The following is a 22516-nucleotide window of genomic DNA, read 5'->3' as shown; positions in this document are numbered from 1 at the left end:
TGCTTGAACCCTCAAAACTCATTGAAGCAGCTCTTATCAAGGTCACTGATAACCACAATGTTGACAAGGGTGCTGCTCATTTATCTAAACCTGACCGATGAGTAGCAGTTAACAGAGTGGATCACCCTCCTTGAAACACCTGTTTCAACCTAAACTAAGGACACCATGCTGTGGAGATTCGTGCCCACCTCACTGCCTGCTCCTTCTCCCATCCTTGGATCGCTTCCTCTCATTTTCTCCTTTCTCCACGTGTTGAGGTTCTCTGTGACTCAGCTCACACTCTTACTCTTCTCCATTTATATTCACCACTTAGGTAATTTCATAGATTTCAATTCCATCACTATATTGGTGACTCCCTAACCTATCTCCCCAGCCTGAAGGCCTAGACTCTGTTATCCAGATGGTTGCCTGATATGTCCAAAGGCACGTCTAATAGTATCTCAACTTAGCATATCCCCCCAAATCCCTGAAGCCTTCGAAAAAAATTTGTTCCTTTGATTAAAAAGGGAAACGAGAGATAAAATGGTTTTATGAGAGAAACTGAAGTATTCGGCTTTGGACCACTGTTCCCAGGGTCACTGGCATGCTGGGCAAAATTTCAAGAGGCTAGTAGGGCCAGAGTCAAAGACTTAGAGAAATGTGTCTTATTTTCACAGCATTACAGCTGTTAGAGATAAGATTTTTGTTCTTCTCTTGGCCATCTACCAGCGTGAACTTCGGAATCTAGAAAAGAACAAATTTTTTTGGGGTGTGTATGTGAGTATGTGTGTGTGTTTATATTACATTTTGAAACAACTTCTATCATTTCAGGTGGGCAATATATGATGAATAGGTCTACCCAGCCTACTTATACTTTCAATCATTAAGAAACATTAAATTACTTAAGAAATATTAGTTGAGCTGCAAATAACCATTAACATTGTGATATATATTGAAAATATCAAATACTATGATATATTATCTGATATTAAAAGCTACAGTCTCTGAGAAGACTTATAAAGTAAATAGTGTTATAAATGGAATATACAGTAGTAGGTATTTACCAAATGTGATTTGAAATGAATAAGTTTTAGCTCTAAATACTGATAATAATATAATGTAAGGCTATAGTCTTATATTGCTTGAAGGATGTGAAATTTGCTATTGTAAGTCAGTTTAACTAAAATGTCTCCTAAAATAATTCAACAGAGACAAAAACTGATATGCCAAATTTAGATATTCTCTCGGTTCATTATAAAAATTAATTTTTTTTATTGGTTAGGTTGATGTTGAATATGATTTCAATTTGGAAAATGTCAGGGGAAAACTCAGAAAATAAAACTTGTTAGGTATATATCCCATGTAATTCTAATTACAGGACTGCTTTGTATTCTATTTATATTTAATACAAAACAAAACAAAGAACATTAACACTTTTCTGCATGAAAAGATTTAAGGTAAATAAATAAATGCGAACCTTATACATAGGTGAGCTTACTTCTTTTAATTATAATTTTTAAAGGAAAGAGTCAATTAGAATGCATCAAGTTTAGAGAAACTAAAACATTTGGATACCACATTTGTGTGTTTATTTAAACGCTTCAAGCTTCCCAAGTTTATGAGCCCAGGACAAACACAATTAAAGTCATTGGAAAAAAACACGGAGTTATTTTGAGATGAACTTTTAATAAGTCAAAGTTTTATACATTTAGGGAACAGCTTATAGAGACGTGTGGTTTTAAGAGGATGAACATGGGGAATGAGGAAATGTGAGGCTAGAAAAGTTTGTGACCGCTGACCAGCATATGCATTACTGCCCCCATGCTCGACACAGGGTTCATGGTTTACATTTACAAAGACTAAGCCACTTAGCTAAGTGGAGAATCACCTACTAAATCGTGGTGAATTCTTCACTGGTTTTCTGGTGGACTCTTCATTGTGTTTGTTTTCTGGGGTCAACATGCCTTCCTCTTCTCACTTTCTGCTACTTGTGGGTTTGCAAACAATACTGAACTCTTCTAGAAACCATTTCCAGAAATGGTTTCTGTTTTCTGAGCCAGTAAAGAAGACTTTCAACTTTCTCTTGTGATAAATGTCTTCCTTGGTTCTCCTTAGAGACGTCCCATCTCTGGTGCTCTCCTGACAGCCCTCTTGACATCTGCTTTAAGTCACTGCTTTCTATCTCAGAAGGGAAGCTGGGAATTTTGATTTGTAAAAGGATGCTTTTCATTGAAGCCAGGGTTTTTTTCATGGCTTTTGTATACAACCTTATCTGTCTCTGGAAATGTGATCTGCATGATAGATGCGAACATATGAGTTGAGTAATCTGTTCCTTCTTCTCTTTGGATCATCAGTTTTCTGCATGTTGACTGGGAAACTTGCAGATATCTATAGAGCTGACACTTCCAGTGGAAAGGAAGAACTGAGTCCCAGGTTGTACCTGGCTGGAAGCCTGTAGTGGGCCAAACATTATGATTGATGTTGGAAATGCATCATATAAGAGAAAAAACATTCTCCTCTAAGGGTTACGCTTTTATTGAATTGCCATTTGCTTCCTGCTGTCCCTATCCCACCTCTGTCTAAAGCTCTATTTCTGAAATAGTGTCTTTCCTCTCATTTGTCTCAGAGAGCCATAGTCAAACATCATGAAAAAGCATTGGAAACTAAAGATGCCTTTAAACTGAGAGGACTACTCAGCAGGGATCCACGATTTCAAATCTCTGCCAGGAAGTGGCTTCAGACGCTTGGAGCCTGAAGATGGAAAATTCTAACCCTTGGTTTTGCTTCAGGTTCCAGCAAGTAGGAACAGAGTTCCCGTAAAATGAAGCTAAGGTCACTGGCAGAGTGCAATGGGTTAAACTGACATGACCGGAGTTGGACAGTGAGCACTGCTGGCCCCATCTCGGAAAGGAGGTAATTAGCAAGTCCTGTTCCAAGTCTCTCCTTCGTCCTTGCGACTTTATATTCTTAATTGTAAATTATCATTCCTCCTCTCACTTTCCATTGTGTGTGTGTGTGTGTGTGTGTGTGTGTGTGTGTGTGTGTGTGTCAGTGAAGCGATTCAAGGAGAAGTGCTGGGACTGAGCTCCTACTGTAAAAACAAAAAAACAGTGCTCAGTGCCTGCGAGGGCCCGCTCATGCTGGGCACTGGAGCTGGTGACATTATGGAGCTTGTTAACTCCAAATCTTCTTCATTTTACATTTTTTTGTGATACGTTTTACAAAAACCCACCCCGGGGAGAGAAGGGCCAGTTGCCTCTTTATTACACTGTGGAAGAGGCACATTAGCGTTCCAGTCTATATATTATGAAATTAAGTGGATACCCTTGGGGTTAATTCCTTGTTGTAATTGTAATGAAAAGAAACAATTTCTAACTCTCCATTTAAGATATATAACTATTAAAATCCACTAGTCTTAGTGACTCCTGGGGCCACTGGAGTGCTTCAGTGTGTACAAAAAGGGCACTCCTACAGTGTCCAATATCAGTAATTTAAAGAATAACCACCTCCAAGTGGGAAAACTAACAAATGAGTTTTCCATTTAGCCCCTCCCTGCTGTTTACTCATGGTGTGTTATATTCATCAGCTGTGTGAATTTGTATGCGTATTAAAATTTCGGGCCTGGGTTCTAGGATTTTGGTTTGGTAAGAGGAGGGGAAGGGTACAGCGTGATGCTCTTCAGAAAGAAGTTTAGAGTGAATCACCCTAAAGGACAAAGTTGAAAGAACTGAGAAAGAGGACCAAGTTAGAGAAAACCAGCATGTTGCCTGCTCCTCTGCCACCTCCAGAGCCTTTTCTGCTTATCTTAGAGTGGTTTTCACATGTGCTTTCAATTGCAAATAAATACATATTTTTGCTCTCTAATATTTAGCCTGCTATAATTCAGTTTATCATTAGTGGCAAAAAAATGTACATTCAGTATATTACATCTGATTTAATTTTTTTATTACAACTATTAAGGCCATTAAAATACCAAATTTACTAGTGTATTATCATCTGACACAGTGTAAATCACTGGTTGGTACATGCACAAGTGGATGTTGACAATAATTTAAAATAAAAGAAAGGGACATTTCAGTTTATAATAGAGTTAGTGTGTGAAAAAGACTTTGTGAGGCTTCTAAGATTTCTGGTGGGAGTTCTTTTTAATAAATGTATTTGTTCAGTTGTGGTTGATATGATCATAGCTCTTTTACTTCTCTCCTTTCACTCATCATAATATGAACTGCTTCAGAAGAAAGAAAACGCAGTTGCATGCTTGACAGAAAAAGAGCAAACTAAGAAATAATTGTTGTATTTTTTAAAAAATTCCATTCTATTGCCTCAGGAAATGTGATAAAAGGTTCTATTTAGAGAGGTTTTTTTTTTTTTTTTTTTTTTTTTTTTAAATGCATCATATTATATGTCACAACTTACTGGGAAAAAGTTTTATTTTGGGTGAATAGTTCCTGTTAATTTATGCAGCATTGCTCCTGGTGACTTTCTGTGTATGTGTGCATCTCAGAATGCTCATGAAAAGTCATTAATCCTTTGCTGTTCTTTTGCCATTTGCACATCTCGGCATTCCCAGATTCGACTCCTATGTAGTCATTTCAGAATGCCAGCAGAGGGCTGGTAATGGCCTATCATGTTTAGGTCACTGGCTTGTATTGAACCAGGCAGGTGGTCTAAGTGAAATTAGCAGGCCTGTCTCAAGTCAGTTTCTACTTTCCTCCAGTCCACTCAAACAAATCATTTTGCCAGTCTCATTTCTGAACTTCCCACTCATCCCTAATTGGCCACTTCAGAGAGGAGATTTTGAGACACTCCAACATGAATATGGCATTAGAAGGAAGAACTGCTTTGCATTGAACTCTACTTGGGACTATCTAACTCCTCATATGATTTTTAAATTTTGAACTTTTAACTTTTGAAACACTTTTAGACTTACAGAAAATTTGCATGTACTGTACAGGCAGTTTGTGTGCCCTTCATCCAGCTCCCCCCTAATATTAACAGGTTACATAACCATGATACAATTATCAAAACCAGAAAGTTAAAATTGCTATAATAGTAGTAAATGAATCCGGGTATATTCAGATTTCTTTAAATCCAAGATTATTCAAATATTGGCAGTTTTTTCCTTAATTTTTTTTCTGTCCCAGGGTTCAGTCCAGGAATTCACATTGCATTTAGTTGCGTTTTCTTCTTATTCTCCTCTAATCTGTGACAGGTCCTCAGCCTTTCCTAGTCTCAGTCTCTCAAACTTGGCTTGCTGATATTTATTCATCATTGGATTAAGGTTATGCATCTTAAGCAGAAATACCACAGATGTGATGTGTCCTTATGTGAATGCTGAGTATGCTGTACATGATGTAGGTAAGTCTTATTATTAGTGATGTTGACCATGATGGCTTGCTTAAGGTAGTGTCTGCTGGGTTTCTCTACCATAAAGCTGCTATTTTCCTGATACAGCAGTTTTAACATTCAAAATTATAAGGCCTTTCCAAGGAGGTATCTGTTTGTGTGTATATTCCAAGAAGGAAAAAGGAAGAGCTGCCCTTCTCTTTAAGTCTTGCATTTACAAAAATCTAAACTTATTTATTTAAGCAGTCTTCATTTTTCTATCTAGCTACTATTGAAGGTGCTTGTCTTAGTTCAGGCTGCTATAACAAAGCATAAATTGGGTGGCTTATAAACAACAGTAATTTGGTTCTCACAGTTCTGGAGACTGGAAGTCCAAGAGCAGGGTGCCAGCATAGTCAAGTTCTGATGGGGTCCATTTTCTGGATACAGATTGCCAACTTTTCACTGTATCCTCACATAGTGGGAAGAAGGCGAGAGAGCTCACTGGGTCCCTTTTATAAGGGCACAAGTTCCATTGCTGAGCACTCCACCCAATTTCTTACAAAGGCCCACCTCTTCATACCATCACATGGAGGGTTAGAATTTCAAAATGTGAATGTTGGTTAATCCATTGCAATGTTCAAATAGTTGAAGTAAAATTATCCTTAGTTCTGTCATCCTACAACCATAATTGTAATACTGGAGCATAAGAACAATGTAATGTGTAGTCTGGGCTTAGAGGCAAGAAATGTATAAACCTGGGCCAGTGGAATCTATTGACATTAATTGCTGGGCCAAGCAAATGAATGAAATTTAGGGTACAATTTGAGCTGTATTCCTGAAATTGCTTTTTAATTTCACTAACATTATGGACTGAATGTTTGTCCTCCTGTATTAGTCAAGGCTCTTCAGAGAAACAGAATAATACACACACATACACGCACACACACACATCCCAAACATATATATGTGTGTGTATATATGTGTATATATATACATATATACATATACATATATATCTTTCTCTCTCTCTCTCTCTCTCGACTGAGTTATACTATGGGCTTTCTCAGGCCTTGCAATTCAGACTGAATTATACTATGGGCTTTCCAGCTTGCAGACAACCAGTGGAACCACTTCGTCTCTGTAATCAGTCATGTGAGCTAATTTCCTAGAGAGGTAGATTATGGGAATTAGCTCACATGATTTGTTACAGAGGCTAAGTGGTTCCATTGGTTGTCTGCAAGCTAGAAAGCCCATAGTATAATTCAGTCTGAGTTGCAAGGCCTGAGAACCAGGGCACACAAGGTTGTCAGTTCCAGTCTTTGTCTGAAAGCCTGAGACCTGGGGTGGGAGGGTGCTGGTGTAATTCCTAGAGTCTGAAGGCTCAATAACCAGGATCTTCAATGTCTGAGAACAGGTGACAGTGGATATTTCAGTTCAAGAAGAGAACAAATTTTCCTTTTTTCTATCTCAATAGATTGGATGATGCCCTCTAACACTGGTGAGGCCAGATCTTCTTTACTTAGTCTACAGAGTCAAATGCTAATCTCTTCTGGATACCTCCTCACAGGCATAGCCAGAAATATACCAGCACCCTCTCACTCTCTTTCTGCCATGTGAGAATACAATGAGAAGTCAGCCTTTTACAACATAGAAGAGGGTTTTCACAAGAACCTCTTGTGGGGGTACGTTGGTACACTGATTTTGGACTTGCAGCTTCCCTAACTTCCAGCCTCCAGGGAGAAATATATTTCTGTTATTTGTAAGCCACCCAGTCCATGGTACTTTGTTATAGTGGACTGAACTAAGGCAACTACTTTGTGTAATTTACAAAACATGTTTCTATCTGTACCACTGTACTGTGATCCCCAGGAGGTTGGGAATTGTGTGTAATCTCTCTTTGAACCTGCAATATGTGGCAGAATACCTGCTGTATTAGGTGATTAATATGTGTTTATTAAATAGAAGAATACATGCTCAGTAGGGAGAAGGCAGAAATTAAAGGGACCAGCATGTAGCCAAAGAAACTCATGACTAGACTAAGACAGCCACAGGGATCTATAATCATGATATGTGTCACCATGGAGTGTATCTTGTATCCTGTACACTTGTTGTGGGAAAAGACCATTTGCACCCTGTTTACTGTTTTATTCATAGTTCCTAAGACAGTTACATGGAACATTTTAGGCAACTAATGGACATTGGCTGTATTAGTTTTCTATTGGTACCATACAAATTACCAAAAATTTAGTGTTTTAAAATGATATTTCTTATCCTACAGTGATGTGGGTTAGAAGTTTGACACAGAGATCTCATTGAGCTAAAATCAAGGTGTTGGCAGAGCTGTATTCCTTTATGGAGGCTCATTGAGGTTATGGGCAGATTTCCGTCCCTTGTGACTCTAGGATTGAGGTTCTTATTTCCTTTCTGTCTCTCAGTTGAGGGCTGTTTACAGCTTCTGAATGCTTCATCCATCCCTTGGCTCATAGTTCCTTCCTCCATCTTCGAAACCAGCAATGGCGTGTTGAGTAGGAAACTCTCCTCCCTCTTCTTTTGTTGTTACATCTCTCTGACCCTTCCACCTTTCTTTTCCACTTACAGGGTTCATGTGATTCCATTTGACTCACCAAGACAATCCAGGATTACCTTTATAGTTTAAGGTCTGTGTGGTAAGCAGAATAATTATTCCTCAAAGATGTCCATCTCTTAATGGCTGGAATCTGTGAAGATGTTAAATTATATAGCAAAGGAGAATTAAGTTAGAAGAAGAAATCAGGTTGTTAATTTGCTGTGTTTAAAACGGTAAAAGTAGCGTGGATTATCCAGGTGGGTCTTTAATCACAAGGGTCTTAAATGTGGAAGAGGCAGTCAGAAGAGTCAGTGTCAGGGTAATGGGCTGTGAGACGCTCCATCAGCCGCTGTCAGTTTTGAAGAAGAAAGGAAGCCAAGAGCTAAGGACTGCAGTTAGCCTCTACAATCTGAGGAAAGCAAGAAAATGGATCTACCCTAGAGCAGCCAGGAAGAAATTCAGCCCTGCTAACACCCAGGAGATCCATTTTGGACTTTGGACCTCAAGAACTACAAGATAATGAGCTGTGCTGTTTTAAGACACTAAGATTGTGGTGATTTGCTATACCAGCAGTAGAAACCAGTGCAGTTCATAACCTTTTTTCCATCTGCAAGTTTCTTTTTACCATGGAACATAGCATAGTGGGACAGTGGGGGGTGTCATTATTTGGCTTACCACAGTAGAAGAGGGACTAAATGAGATTAACATTGTTAGTACAAGAAGAGTAATAGGAACAACACAGGAGGCAGTGATCTCTTACTACAGTATTTTGAGGGTTACATGCAACATTCTTGTGCTTGTACTTTAATATTATAGATTAGGTTGATTTCATTCTGTTTTTCAGATGTGGAAACTAAGAATCAGAGGGCTTAAGTAATTTGCATAGTCGATAAATGGCAGTTAGTATTTTATTCTTTGATTTTCAAATCTATTTCCTTCACCACCACCCCCTACCCTTTAAAAAATTTTGATCTAATACTTGTGGCAAAGAAAACAAATTGAATGGTAAAAATTTCCTCTGGCCCAATTCCCTTTCTGCTTTTCTATTAAACACTAGCCTTTGAAGTCTTGCAATGGCAAATCAGAACTAAAAGGTAAAAACAGCCAAGAATAGATTAAATAGACCATACACTGAGAAAGTAAAGATACATTGAGACACTTATTAATATTTTAAAATGAGAAAATAAATATGAGAGCAATAGAATCACCAAATTTTCTTTCTTGGAGCTGTAAAGTTTTCGACAGTTATGTTTACCTCTTCAAATTACACAGGTGGCCTTAGAACCGGTTTGGATTTGGAACTGAATTAGTAAAAGAGGCTAATTATGAAATGAGTATTACTGCAATTGATTATCACTGGGCCAAGGGTAGAGAAAAATTCTAAGAGATCATAAATTCAGAGAAATTATGACCACATTAAGAATCTGCTCAAATTGTTACAGAAACTCTTAGAAATACCCTCAAATGAGGTTACAACCACAGGATCACAGAATTGTTACAACTGAAGTTACATTTATTAGGTTGAGCCAAGATTTTCTTGCTTTTGGACTAGACCACTGACAAATCATGACTTCCCTCAGACTTTCCTGTTTCTGCTGGGTTATGTATTCTTTGTTACTATGGTGCTGTTGACATCCTCAGGGCCAGCAACCAGTGAAATCCATCCAACCACTGAACAAAGATCCTTCCGAGAGCAGCTAACAGATTATGTGTCACATCATTCCTGCCTCTGATATTCTGCCAGATCCACTGTATAGAAACCTGTAGATATCTGAAGGCTGCCTTTCATTTGTGATCCCCTTATTCGGGGTGTAATATTTCTGATGTGTACTTCCACTATTAGAAATTGTCTCAGCTTCCAAATATTAGGGCTGAAAAGTTATTCGACTTTTCCAAGTGCTTCTTGTTCCTCAGTGCTCCTTTACAAAAAAATCATTAGAACTTCTTAAATGAAACTTTTGATAAATGTACTTTTATACTGAAGTTAAACCACTGACATATATTTTAGATTAATCCTCTCACCTCCTACACCCACTTTTCAGGTATAGATGTTTGATATAGAAGGATATTATTGCTTTTGGGGTTTGAAAGGTTGATTAAGTCCATTTCAGGATTTCTTTATCCTGATTAAAGAGTCCAGGAGAATGAGAAGTCATGTTCAGGCTTTGTGACTAGTGATAATGTTGAACAGTATTGGGAATAACACGTTAATCCAAACAGAATTACAGGTGATGCTTGAACAACGTGGGGGTTAGGGGTGCTTACGCCTGTGTAGTCCAAAGTTCACATATAATTTTTGAATCCCCCAAAACTTAACTACTAAGAGCTGCTATTGACTGGAAGCCTTACCAATAACATAAGCTGTCAAATAACACATGTTTTATCTGTTACATGTATTATATACTATGTTCTTAGAATAAAGTATGCTAGAGAAAAGACAACGTTGTTATTAACATTATAAGGAAGAGAAAATTCATTTACCATTTATTAAGTGGGAGTGGATCATTATAAAGGTCTTCATCCTTGTCATCTTCGTGTTCAGTAGACTGAGTAGGAGGAGAGAGAGGGGCAGTTGGTCTTGTTCTTTCATGGATGGCAGAGGAAGAAGAGGTGGAGAAGGTGGAGGGGGAGGCAACAGAGACAGGCACACTCTGTGTAAGTTTAATTTTAAACAATCATGTATTAAAGGACTTGTGCAGTTCTTTTTCTTTTCTTTCTTTTTCTTTTTTTTTTTTTTTTTTTTTTGAGATGGAGTCTCGTTCTGTCACCCAGGCTGGAGTGCAGTGATCTCTGCTCACTGCAAGCTCCACCTCCCGGGTTCACGCCATTCTCCTGCCTCAGCCTCCCAAGCAGTTGGGACTACAGGCGCCCACCACCACGCCTGGCTAATTTTTTTTTTTTTTGGTCTTTTTAGTAGAGACGGGGTTTCACCGTGTTAGCCAGGATGGTCTCGATCTCCTGACCTTGTGATCCGTCCGCCTTGGGCTTCCAAAGTGCTGGGATTATAGGTGTGAGCCACTGCGCCCAGCCTAACAGTTCTAACCCATATTATTCCAGGGTCAACTATACTCTTTCTGATAATTCTTGAGTGGTTTAATTCTTCTTGATGGCCATCAACTTTTCTCAGAAATAGTACTGTCTAAGTAACTCTGGATTTATAGACAATTAAAAAGAATAAGAAGCTCAGAAATGAATATTATTGGCTAAGTACAGATGGAGAAATGTAGGACTTATTCCAATTTATATTATAATCTCTGCAGGAGTTTATAAATTAGGACATATCTTCTGGACTTATCTCTGAACACAACTTGTTTGACCTTTAAACTGGCCACTTCATTCAATAAAACCAAGCGTTTGATGGTTGTTTTTCTAGATTGATTGGCCAACTTAGTGAAACAAGATTTTGTTCACTGTACATGCAGACACTGCCCACTAAATCCATGAGATGGGGAGAGCCAGACCCTTTTTTGAAGCAAAGACATCTGTATTAGTGTTCTCCAAAGAAACAAAACCAATAGGAGATATATAAAAAGAGATTTAAGGTAAGAATTGGCTTATATGATTACAGAAGTTGACAAGTCTCAAAGTCTGCAGGATAAGTCAGCAAGCTGGAGACCGGGGAGAGCCAATGGTTTAGTTCCAGTCTTAATCTGAAGGCCTGAGAACCAGGAGAGCTGATGGTGTAGTTCTAGTCTGGTGAATGGCAGACTCAAGACTCAGGTAGAGATAATGTTTTTGTTTGAACCCAGAGGCAAGAAAAAAAGCCAGTGTCCCAGTTTAAAGGCAATTAGGCAGGAAGAATTCTCTGTTAATTGGGGGAACTTCAGCCTTTTTGTTTTATTCAGACTATCAACTGATTGGATGAGGCCCACCCACATTATGGATGGCAATCTGCTTTACCCAGTCTACTAATATAAAGCTTAATTTCATCCAAAAAAACTCTCACAGAAACACCCAGAATAGTGTTTGATCAACTATCTGGGTATCCAGTGGGTCAGTCAAGTTGACACATAAAATTAGTCATCAGTTTTCAAAAGTGTAGAGTATTTTAAAGTGCTTTTAAAAATATCACATTTTACCAACTCTAAACTCAACCCCAGTCAACTGTCTGGGGTACTTTTATTATTATTATTTTTAAACATAAGAAAGTGTATATGACAGGGTTCAGATCATACCAATAGTTGAAGAGACAATGAAGGTCAAGATATTTGCTTCCTTGATCTACATGAATCTCAAAGACTAACACAAGTATTGATCTGTGTTATGAAAATTTCAGAGGAGAGGTGTGGAACTCTATAGCCTATGATATTTTCTCATCGATAATTCCTTCTCAGGGTGGCCCTGTGCTCTTGATATGCCATGTTTGTGCTGTAGCTCTCTCTGCTGCGTGGAAGTCTTCTTGTGCCAGCCTGTGATGGCTGCCTCTTCTTGTGCCAGCCTGTGATGGCTGCCCTCAGCATATTTTCTGCAGTCACCTCTCCTGTGACTCTATCAGCTCATGTGGCTGCTGCTTTGTCATTCTGTTGGCATCTGAAGAGAGGACATCACAGATCCTGTCCCTAAATGCTGCAGAAATGATGATTAGAGGGAGAAGTGTCAGTGAGTCACTGTGGAAAATGATTTTTTCTGTAAGTAATAAGGAGAAGTGTGTTGTTGAAGATTATAAACCCCACCATAGCATCAAAAACCTGACTATTTAAAGTATACATGGCAGTTTTCAAAAGAAGAGATGAGCTCAGTGGGATTCCTGGTTGTTATGCATTCAATCTTAAATGGATGTGGGGGGAGAAAAAATACCATTTGGTTATTTTAAAGAGTTTAAGGTGCTAAGAAAAAGAAATGTTATTTATAAATACTTAAACTTTTGAATATTCTGCCTACATTTCCTACATTTTACTTCTATTACTCTTGTTGATCAGCTTATCTTCTCCCTTAGAAAACTTTCTTAGTGATTTTTTTAAAGCCTTAAATACCATATTGCCACAATCCTGCCACCAAAACAAAATTAACTTATTGTTATAATCCTATCTAAAATGTATTTTTATTATGTATAATTCTATATAGCTGTAATTAAAAACTCATATCATTTTAAGATATCAATTGTTAATATTTGGCTCCATTGAAAGGAAGTTTTTCTTCTTCTACCTTTGGAAAAGGTTTCTATTCCGTCTCCAGTCTATCCAATGTCAGCCATGAGTATATGGTAAAACTGGCAGGTGTGATAAGCAAATAGTTTCTCAGTTTATTCCATGATTTCAAGTAAATATAATGTGATGTATCTGTTGTTATAGAGGCAATCAAAATGCTTGGTCAGATTCATTCAATGATGAAGATTGTTGAGATGAACAGGGTGATAGAGCCTTATAAAGTATTACATATTTGAATATATACATGTTTTAAAATACAAGAGTATATTTTAAACTATACATTATATATAATAAATATATAATGTATGTAAAATGTATTATATGATATATAATATATGCATTTTAAAATATACTCTTGTGGAAAATAAGTTAGATGCCATGGTAACTTTTGATTCAGTCTTTAGGAGGGGCTATTTTAATTAAACAAGAAATCGTTCAGAATAGTCTTTTAGTAAGTAATATGGCAAACTCTGTTATCTATTTTTAGGACAGTGCGGTTTGCATGACAATGATTGAACTTCCCAGGCCCAGTGATGTTTGTGTGCTTAGTGAATGCCTCTAACTTGGCAAATATATTTTAAATAAAACAAATTTTGCTTTTGGAACTTGGTGCCAGAAGACATCATTGAAGGTGGAAACATATGGCCATGACCAGAGTCTGGTTCAGGGCTCTGAAGTTTTAAAATCCTAATGCTTCCTGCAGAAATGGAGCTCTGAGAAGGGAAATGAAAGAATTGTCCTTTCTTGATACCCCAGAGTACTGCACTATCAAGTGCATTATGGTGGTTTTATACATTCTCAAGAGGGTCATTAGTTTATTTCTCTACAACAATTTTTATGTTTTTTAATGTACATCAGTGTGGAAGGAATATCTAACTAACCTATTTATAAGGATCATAAAAGATTATTTTTCCTTTTAAAATTGTGTTATAAAAAATGAGTCTTCACATAGCTTTATTGCTGATGTGTTTTCAAGATTTTTTCTTTTTGTGAAAAATATGTTTTCTTTTAAAAATATTAGCCATTTTACTTGTCTTTTCTCATTAATGAAAAGAAAGCCATTGTTAAAAGTCAGTTGTGAAGACAGCAAACTCCCAAATTATCTCCAGACATGATGAATTTAACTCTAAAGCTACCTACAAAATCCAGTACCAACTACAACAGAAAGACGACTATTCACAACTGAAGACGATTTTCTATAGCTATAATCTAAGATAATTATTAAAAAGGTTTAAAAATTCTAACTTGGCAGTAAACCAATCGTGTAAAAGACCTCTCACTATTCCTTTTCTAGTTCTGCCTAATATGCTTCTTTTAGTCCCCTAATATAAGCACAATGTATCCCCTAAGGAATTAACTTTATGCTGTGATTTTTTTGTGACTTGCTGTGCTACCCATTGATAACATGTACAGATATGTATCTGCTAGGAGGGTCAAGTTATACTGTAGTAGCAAACAATCTCTAATTCTCATTGGTTAAATACATCAAAGTTTATTTCTCTTCCAATGCAGGACAGCATAGAGCTCTGCTCATTGTAGTTACTCAAAGACCCAGACTAGGAAGGTTCGATCTCAACCATGTGGCAGGAAGAAGGGAATGTGGTGAATTTGGCACTAGCTATTAAATCTTGCAGCTGAAAGGGATGCATTTTACTTCCCCTCACATTTCACTGTACAGAGTAAGTAATAAGGTTATGCCTAAATTTGAAAGAGTCAGGAAAATAAGAAATATGGTGAATGGTCTTAATGACTGTGATAACATAATATCTATATATGCATGTGTGTGTGTGAGCATGAATCTATGATGGAAAGCAAGCTGGTTTAGGTAAGATAGAGCTAGGATTATGATGGAAGGAAACTGCCGACAAACTCCATGGGTTGTAAAGATTAAATATTTTTAAACAATTTTCGATTTACAGAAAAATATGAGGATATTACAGAGTTTCTGTATACTCTACATTTAATTTCCTATTATTACACATATGTTACTATAGCAGCTAATAATCAAATACTGAAACCCTATTTTTAACTAAAGTCCATACTTTATTCGGATTTCCTTAGTTTTTACATAATGTGTTTTTTCTGTTCCAGGATCCCATATTGCATTTAGTAGCTATGTCTCCTTAGGCCCCTCTTGACTGTGAGAGCTTCTCACAATTTGCTTGTTTTTGATGACCTTGACAGTTTTAAGGAACACTGGTCAGGCTTTCATGGAATGTCCTGCAAATGGATTTTGTCTGATGATTTTCTCAAGCCTAGACTGGAGTGATGGGTTTTGGGAAAGGTGATCACAGAGGTAAAGTTCCATTTTCGTTATATAGCATCAAGGAAAATAATATCAACATGATTTGTCACTATTGTTATTGACCTCGATGACCTAGCTGAGGTAGTGTTTCTCGTTTCTGCGCTGTGACCTTTCTCTTCTTTCTGTCTTTTCATATTGTACCTTTGAAAAGAGTTACACTGAGCAGCCCAGCCTTATGGAGTGGAGAGTTATGCTCTATTTCCTTGATTGGTATGTACCTACATTATCTACGTAAATTATTTGGAATTCTTCTGCATGAAAGATTTGTCTTCTTCTATGTATTTGCTTATTTCTTATTTATTCAACATTTATTTATAGTAATATGGACTCATGTATATTTATTTTATGCTTTGGGTTATAATCCAATGCTACTTAATTTTTGTTTTCTCAAATAGTTCCACTTTCAGCCACTGGGAGCTCTTGTGTCTACATAAGATACCCCATCAGCATTTATTTTATTTATTTAGCATTTTCTTACTTTCTGCTGCAGTTGCAGAGATCATACCTCTAAAAGTTGAGTTCACAGCCCGAATGAGCCATCTGTTAAAATAATTTCAATAATTTCATGTATGTTCCTTTTCACTTTGTTGCCTGGTCTTTGCTAAGAAATGTAAGAAGGTGTCAAAACTCCTGTCAGATAAATTGATCCATTAAAACTGGCACTGACTTGAAGTGCAATGAACAACAAAATTTCTTTTTCTTCAGGAGATTACAGAGTCCAAAAGGGAAAAAATGTGCCAAGGGCTAGGTTGGCTAAATCAGTTGTTTCTGCCCTAGAGAGACTATCTTCTTTCTAGCTGTAGTAGCTGTAGGAATAACAACCCAATGGGCTCCTTCACTTTCTAGCATAGTTGCAGGAAAAGGGAATCTAACCTGCGTTAAGATATTCAGTGTCCTGACGACTTTTTTAAAATACAGCATTTATTTAAAATTTAGCTTTTGTGTAAGGTACAACAGTTGTGTAATTAAGTAGCTTATTTATAATAGTGGTAATCATTTACATTTTTGCTCTGGAAGGCTAAGGTTTAAAAAAAAATCATTCCACCACTTTTGCCCTATGGTACTAGCAGAATGTAATCTCTCACTCTCTCTCTCTCTCTCTCTCTCTCTTTTGCTCTCTCTGTTACAAAGGAAGCAATTGCTACTGTTCATAAATGAAAGGCTTTTTATTAAGTAGTCACTTAAATTGTGATTTGGTTTTGTTGTCATAGCATGGACTGTCACTATCAGCTTGGGCCATAAAGCTATTGGATAACTGGTAGACAGTAATCATCACCAATCTGGGCTACATGTTCTAATTGTCAGTTCAGGCCTAGAGAACTCCAACTTGCTTTCCATCTGCCAGCAGACATCCTTAGGCATGGGAATATCACTGCTATTGGAATATGTCAGCTTTTTTGTGCAAAAATATTAGAAGTATACCAAAGGGACATGAGATAAAGTGACTTTTATTTTAACTGGGATAAAGGACATTGGATGGAAACATGATGAATGGGCAAAAACAGTTGGATTCCTTGTTTACAGGCAAAGTAGTTCAGAACTACTTCACACTGGAGAGTACTCTTGGAATTGGGTGAGATGGGACATGGGCCAAGAATAGACTCTCAGGCCTGCAAGCGAACATTTCTAGAAAGATTTATTCTTCCATGTGTGCTGTAGAAAAGCAAAGGGAATGTGACAGAACATGTGATATCAGTTGGTTTCTTCCATAACTGAATCCCACATCATTAAGGGCCAGCCTTGAAAATGAAACAGCACTTTAAATTGGCTGCTAAGTTGTGCTTGTAACTAGCACAGAGAACAAAGATTTTGGGCAGACGTGTTCTTGGTGGCCTATGCTACCTTGTAAGAGGGTTGGTGTTTTCTACACTGTATAAAAATTCTCTGTGACCACCTGTGTTGTATGCCATTCCCAATCCCCTCAGCACCAGGAACACTTTAGCTGCTACAAAAGACCTCTTTACTACCCCTGGAATTCAAAAGACTTGAAAGGCCTACAGGAGGCACTGTAGAGAGAGAATTTGCAGTTAGAATTAAAAACCTTTTAGTTGAGGAGAACCAGTTTCACACTGGTCTCTGAACTTGGAAATCTTAGCATTTTTTTCCCCTGGGAGATGGGGTGTTGAAATCAGATTGCTGAAGCTGTGTTACATGAATGAGAGCTTAAAAAAAGATTAAAGAAGTTTAAGGCAAAGTTCAGATATATCTTTACTATCTTCCCCAGCACATTGACACAAAGGATTAAATACAGTTTAGCAGAAAAATGGGAAAATGATTTTAATAGAATATGGTCAGAATTTGGAATCTCAAGGATGGTTATCTATATTTCTGGAAGTAGCATATTCTCCATAAAATTGAGAAGTCATTGAAGTTATATTCTTCTGTAACGTCGTTCAGAAAAATCCCTATTTATTTTGACCTGAGAGAAGGAGCTGGAAAAAAAATGTCTCCTAGTAACTGATATTTTATTTCATTTTCTTCCTGACTCACACTGATACCTGATTTATTGTTACATCTGCCAGTAGCTGAGGTTGTTAAATATCCCAAACTGTGCTTGAACTCTCTTTACAATCAACACAAACTTTATATAAAATAAGTATTTCTCACTGATATTAGTACAACTGGGCTGGAAAAAAAACTACTGGATGGGAAAACGTTTAATACCTTATATATGTACAATCAAGGATTTAAATGAGTTTGCTTTCTTGGCACTTCCTTTTCGAAATTAAATTAAGACTGAGATGACACTTTAAGACATTGTACTTTGACAGTACTTGGTAGAGGGAAAAAGTCCCACAAGTACCTAACTTGAAGAGCCCCATGAGATTCTGAGAACTATAATTTTTGAATGCTTCAACTTACTAGTATCTTTTCGGTACTCAATTAGCATAATTTGACACAATTATAGGTATAAACATTTTATAGGCACTTGGTAGCAAGAGTGTTAAAAAGTGTTGATCTCCATTCGCTTCTATTGGCAACATTCACCTAGTTCTGGCATGACACTTGAATGAGCACTGAAATATGCTCCATACTATTAATAAAATTCAAAGCATATTTCATCTTGACACCATATCACAAGTTTGACACTGTGGTTCCTCTCTGAGGAATTTTGAGTCATGGAGACATCCCCTTGCTACATCCCCATCTCAACTAGATGATAATTTGATTCAGACTATTTCAATATATGCCAATATGTATATCTTCCCTGCAAAATGGAGTCATACCCACAGAGAAAAAAAGATAGAACTAACAGGTCAACATCATTTTTGTGAAGCAGTACCTCAGTGATTTAGAAAAAATACTGAAGTATGACTTTTACCAATTCTCTTTTTTATCGTCCTTCATCAACAGGACCTTCAAGAATATGAAATTGAATGAAAGAAAGAAATTATGACTTTTAACTGTCTTGATGAGGTTCTATTTTTAATGAAATGCTTTTCAAGATTTCAATAATAAAGGAGGTGGTTTAAACAGCTGTAAACCTTTTCCAAATCCCACAGCATGGATATTTATGGATATCAACAACTTCACACAAGTGTTTTTGGTTTGATTTGTTTTCTAAATAGCTAGACCTTTTTGTATGTGTACTATCTAAAATATTTGAAAAGAAAAATTAAGAAGTGTGGGAGAGAGAAACTCAAACATTAGAAAAAAAGATAGAAATGGTGAGATGTGACATTTCTTCAGTTATATTTTCCCTCATTGTTAATCATTACTTTCAGCTTTCTCAGAATTAAGATGATGTTCATTTGGTTTGGTGGTATTTTACCAGTTCTGATTAAACTTTATGCCCAATAAAAATAATCTGATTCATCTTAATTCTATTGAAAATGGAAAATAAGCCCCATCTCAGTTAACAGTAATTTTTTGGGAGTCAATGTAATTAACCTTACTAGTCATTTTTATTTTTCAATGGTAGTTTCTGATTAGAAATTGATTTTTAGAGATGTATTTTCTTAAATCTCCTGTGTACAATCATTTTGCCTAGTCTAAGGTTTTTTTTTCTTGATTTTAAATATATATCACTCAACCTGATACTTGTAATAATAGTATTATGATAGAGACTTTTAAAATTTAATATCTCTAAAAGTAAGAATGGTGAAATAATGTGAATAATATTCACTCATATATGTATACTTTTATACAATTTTTGACATATTTTGACATGTTATTTCAGTTGATATTCACAATAACCCTTATAAGTAGGGAAAACAGGTCTCAGAGTAAATTGAACTATTTTTTAATAATTAGGAACTAAATACTCTTGTAATTCTGAGCACATTATTGAATTGTATCACACATTTATGTATACCTTCTAAGGCTGGCACAATTATTCTCCCCATTTTATGGATGAAAAATCTGAGGCTTCTAGTAGTTGGGTAATTTGATTAAGATCATGAGTTGTGTCAGAGTTTGAATTTGAACTCAATTCTCTTTGCTTCCAGAGTTCAAGTTTTCAACCTTTAACCTGTGTTGTTTGAAAGCAGTTCATCCCACTCTCATTTTTTAGATAAACTAAGTCTCAGAGGAGCTAAGTGTTTAGAACCAAATTTCCCAGTCATTTAAAAGTAAAACGAAGGGCCTGGGCTTGATGTTAGCGATCCTATAGTACCGAATTTCTGTGGCTACATTGTTCTCTCAATTGTGCAGTTCTATATATGGATCACTGCATAGGTGAAGTAGTTACTTAACTCAAATGCATTTGATAATTAATGGCAACTAAAGGTGATTTCTTACCTGTGTTTCATGAATGAGATGTTTCAGAGCTGACGCTAGTGCAGATTTATTCTCTAGCTCAGATGGGATTTAAGCTTGCAGTGATCACTAAGTTGTATGGATCAAATCATACTTTCTAAATGCCATTCCCCCTTGATGTGCTATCCCTTTACCTACACTGATCAATGGGCTTCTGGTTATAAAGATAGGATTGGAAGTGGTTTCTTTGATTTCCCTTGATGATTTCAAAGGCATGAAAAGATACCGCCCCTTTTGTGGGCCCCCGGTCTAAGGGTGAGGGGATGGTGCACATTGTGATAGCCAGCCAAGGCCAATCCTGACCTTTCTTTGCTGTTCCTTGAATGAGATTTTGAAACAGAAAGAGACAAAGAGGGAAGGACACACTGTAGAACAATATAGCTTTTAACATTTATGTCGCACTTCAGGAAGATCACAGGGGAGCTAAAGCTGAGGGAGGAATGGCGACAGTGATCCTTTCAGAGTGAAAGGTGACAAAAGTGGAGAATACAGAAGGGAAGACTGCAAGATGGGATGAGATGCCAACAAGATTATATAGTTCAGTGAGGTCCTCCAAACGATTTGTTCCCCATCTCCATGTTTTCTTGTTTGTTTTCCTGGAAGAAAGTAAATGACAGCACAGAACTAGCTTTGGGGCATCAGTTGCTCCACAATGAGCCCATTCTCAAAGGATAATTTTTCAACTAAAAAGTTTATATCGATGACTTTAAAACAGATGGTGGGCCAGAATGACTGACTTAGAGTGCTAGTGATTTTTATTGAATGATTGATAGGAGTCCCTTTTGGAATTCTATTAAGTGCATTGAATTTTTCCCGATAAAAATGAAGACATGCCTATACCCCATTTTTTAAACATATAATCTTCAACGTACAGGATCCTTGAACTCCTGGTTAAACAATGCTCAGTTTAGACAGTCATGCCAGACTTCACAAGGAGAGCAGAGAGAGTGTGAGAAGATAGGTAAGTTTGAGATAGGGAGAAAGATTAAATGTGAGACATGAACAAAGTACTCAATACGATTGGTGAAATAGAATGGATGATTGAGCTAAGAGAGTTTTTCCTCCAGCTTTCAGCCTCCCTCTTCATTGTTCCACTACTTAAAGATTCAGTCGCCTTGGTAAAGATGTGTACCCTTCGTCACCCACTTTCTTTTCCTTGCCTTATTCACCTCTGAAGATCGAAACTCTGCTAGGAACTAGCAGTCAGACTGGAAATGCCTCCGAGCCTAATAGTTACGTATGTCAGCCACAGCAATAAAATGGTTACAGCAACCCTATGTTTCTGGGAAATGTGTACTCAGCTTTAACTGAACAGCCCATCTTTTAGGCCAGTGCTTCTGGAACTGTAATGCACATTTGTCTCCCCTGGGGATATTGGTAAAATGAAGATTCTGTTTCTGGAGGTCTGGGGTGAGCTGGGGTCTGCGTTGCTAACAAGTTCCCAGGTGATGCTTTGCTGCTGTTCATGGGCCACACTATGAACAACAAGGTTATGGTTTTCCTAGGAAGCTAGCACAACTGTCTTCATAATTGTGGGTTAATTTTTTAATGTGTGTCAAATATTCTGTTTACTTTCCTCAAAAATGCTAATTTTAAAATGTGATACCAAAAAATAAATTTTTGAAGCCAACAAGGAAGTTGAAAATCATTTTCTAAAAATCTGAATTTTTCAGAGTATTGAAAAATCAGTTCTTTGATCTAATTCAATTGAGACTGACAACATATCCTGTGGCACCGTCTGGGGAGTAAGAGTAATATAGATACCTGTCCCTCTCCCTATGAATGTCAACCAGAAATACTTGGAGGAAGCCTACTCTACTTCCATAACAATATATCATTTATACACATACACACACATTGTACACATGCAATTTTATGTAAAGGCTAAGTAAATTTTATAAGATGGAAACTCTTTTCTCATACACATTTCAAGAAGTAAAATAAAAACTTGCTGTGTTTCATTGGTTTTATACACATATTGCTTCATATTTTAACATCCCTGAGTTAGGATGTGGCTAAATTCGATGGAGTTTTGCAATTGATGTTGATCAGATGGCAGCAGTAAGAAGGGTGTCATTGTGTGTACATGTGTGAGCTTAACTGTTATTCTTGGTGGCATGACCGGACCATGGCAGCCTCTTCACATTTCAGCCAAAACCATCGGGACTATCTGAAGAAGAAATATGAGTGCAGAATGGGTGTCAGTAGCTTAAAAGAAAATCATGGGGACAATTTTAAGAAATGCTGCATCATCAATGCTCATGATGGCATAGAGGTTAACATAGTGTAACGTGCTCTCTGTGGCTCTGAGATGAAACATAGCTCAGGAAGGTTGGACTCTACACGTACAGAAGTTTTTAAAAGTATTAGTTCATACATTTTTTGCTTATATTTTCCTTTTAACTTGTGAATAATAGTAATGACAAAAATCCA

The 22516-nt window shown here is 37.0% G+C and overlaps 1 long non-coding RNA gene across 3 annotated transcripts in view; it reads left to right on the top strand.

Moving 5' to 3' along the window:
- The first annotated feature begins 678 nt into the window (after window positions 1–678).
- Window positions 679–22516, top strand: part of LOC105482724 (uncharacterized) — a 46619-nt gene continuing 24781 nt past the window's right edge. Inside the window, exons 1-4 of one of the 3 annotated variants that reach the window (XR_011609179.1) lie at window positions 679–748; window positions 2769–2892; window positions 5192–5337; window positions 14533–14971. This is a non-coding gene — a long non-coding RNA (uncharacterized lncRNA). Of the gene's footprint in view, window positions 749–2768; window positions 2893–5191; window positions 5338–11246; window positions 11452–14532; window positions 14972–22516 lie in introns of those variants that run through there. The other 2 variants (XR_011609178.1, XR_987810.2) reach the window with 2 other exon arrangements.

The sequence above is a fragment of the Macaca nemestrina genome, chromosome 1 (assembly GCF_043159975.1).
Source record: "Macaca nemestrina isolate mMacNem1 chromosome 1, mMacNem.hap1, whole genome shotgun sequence".
NCBI lineage: Eukaryota > Metazoa > Chordata > Mammalia > Primates > Cercopithecidae > Macaca > Macaca nemestrina.
The sequence above is the reverse complement of the archived record's forward strand: the minus strand, read 5'-3'. Positions and strand labels throughout refer to the sequence as shown.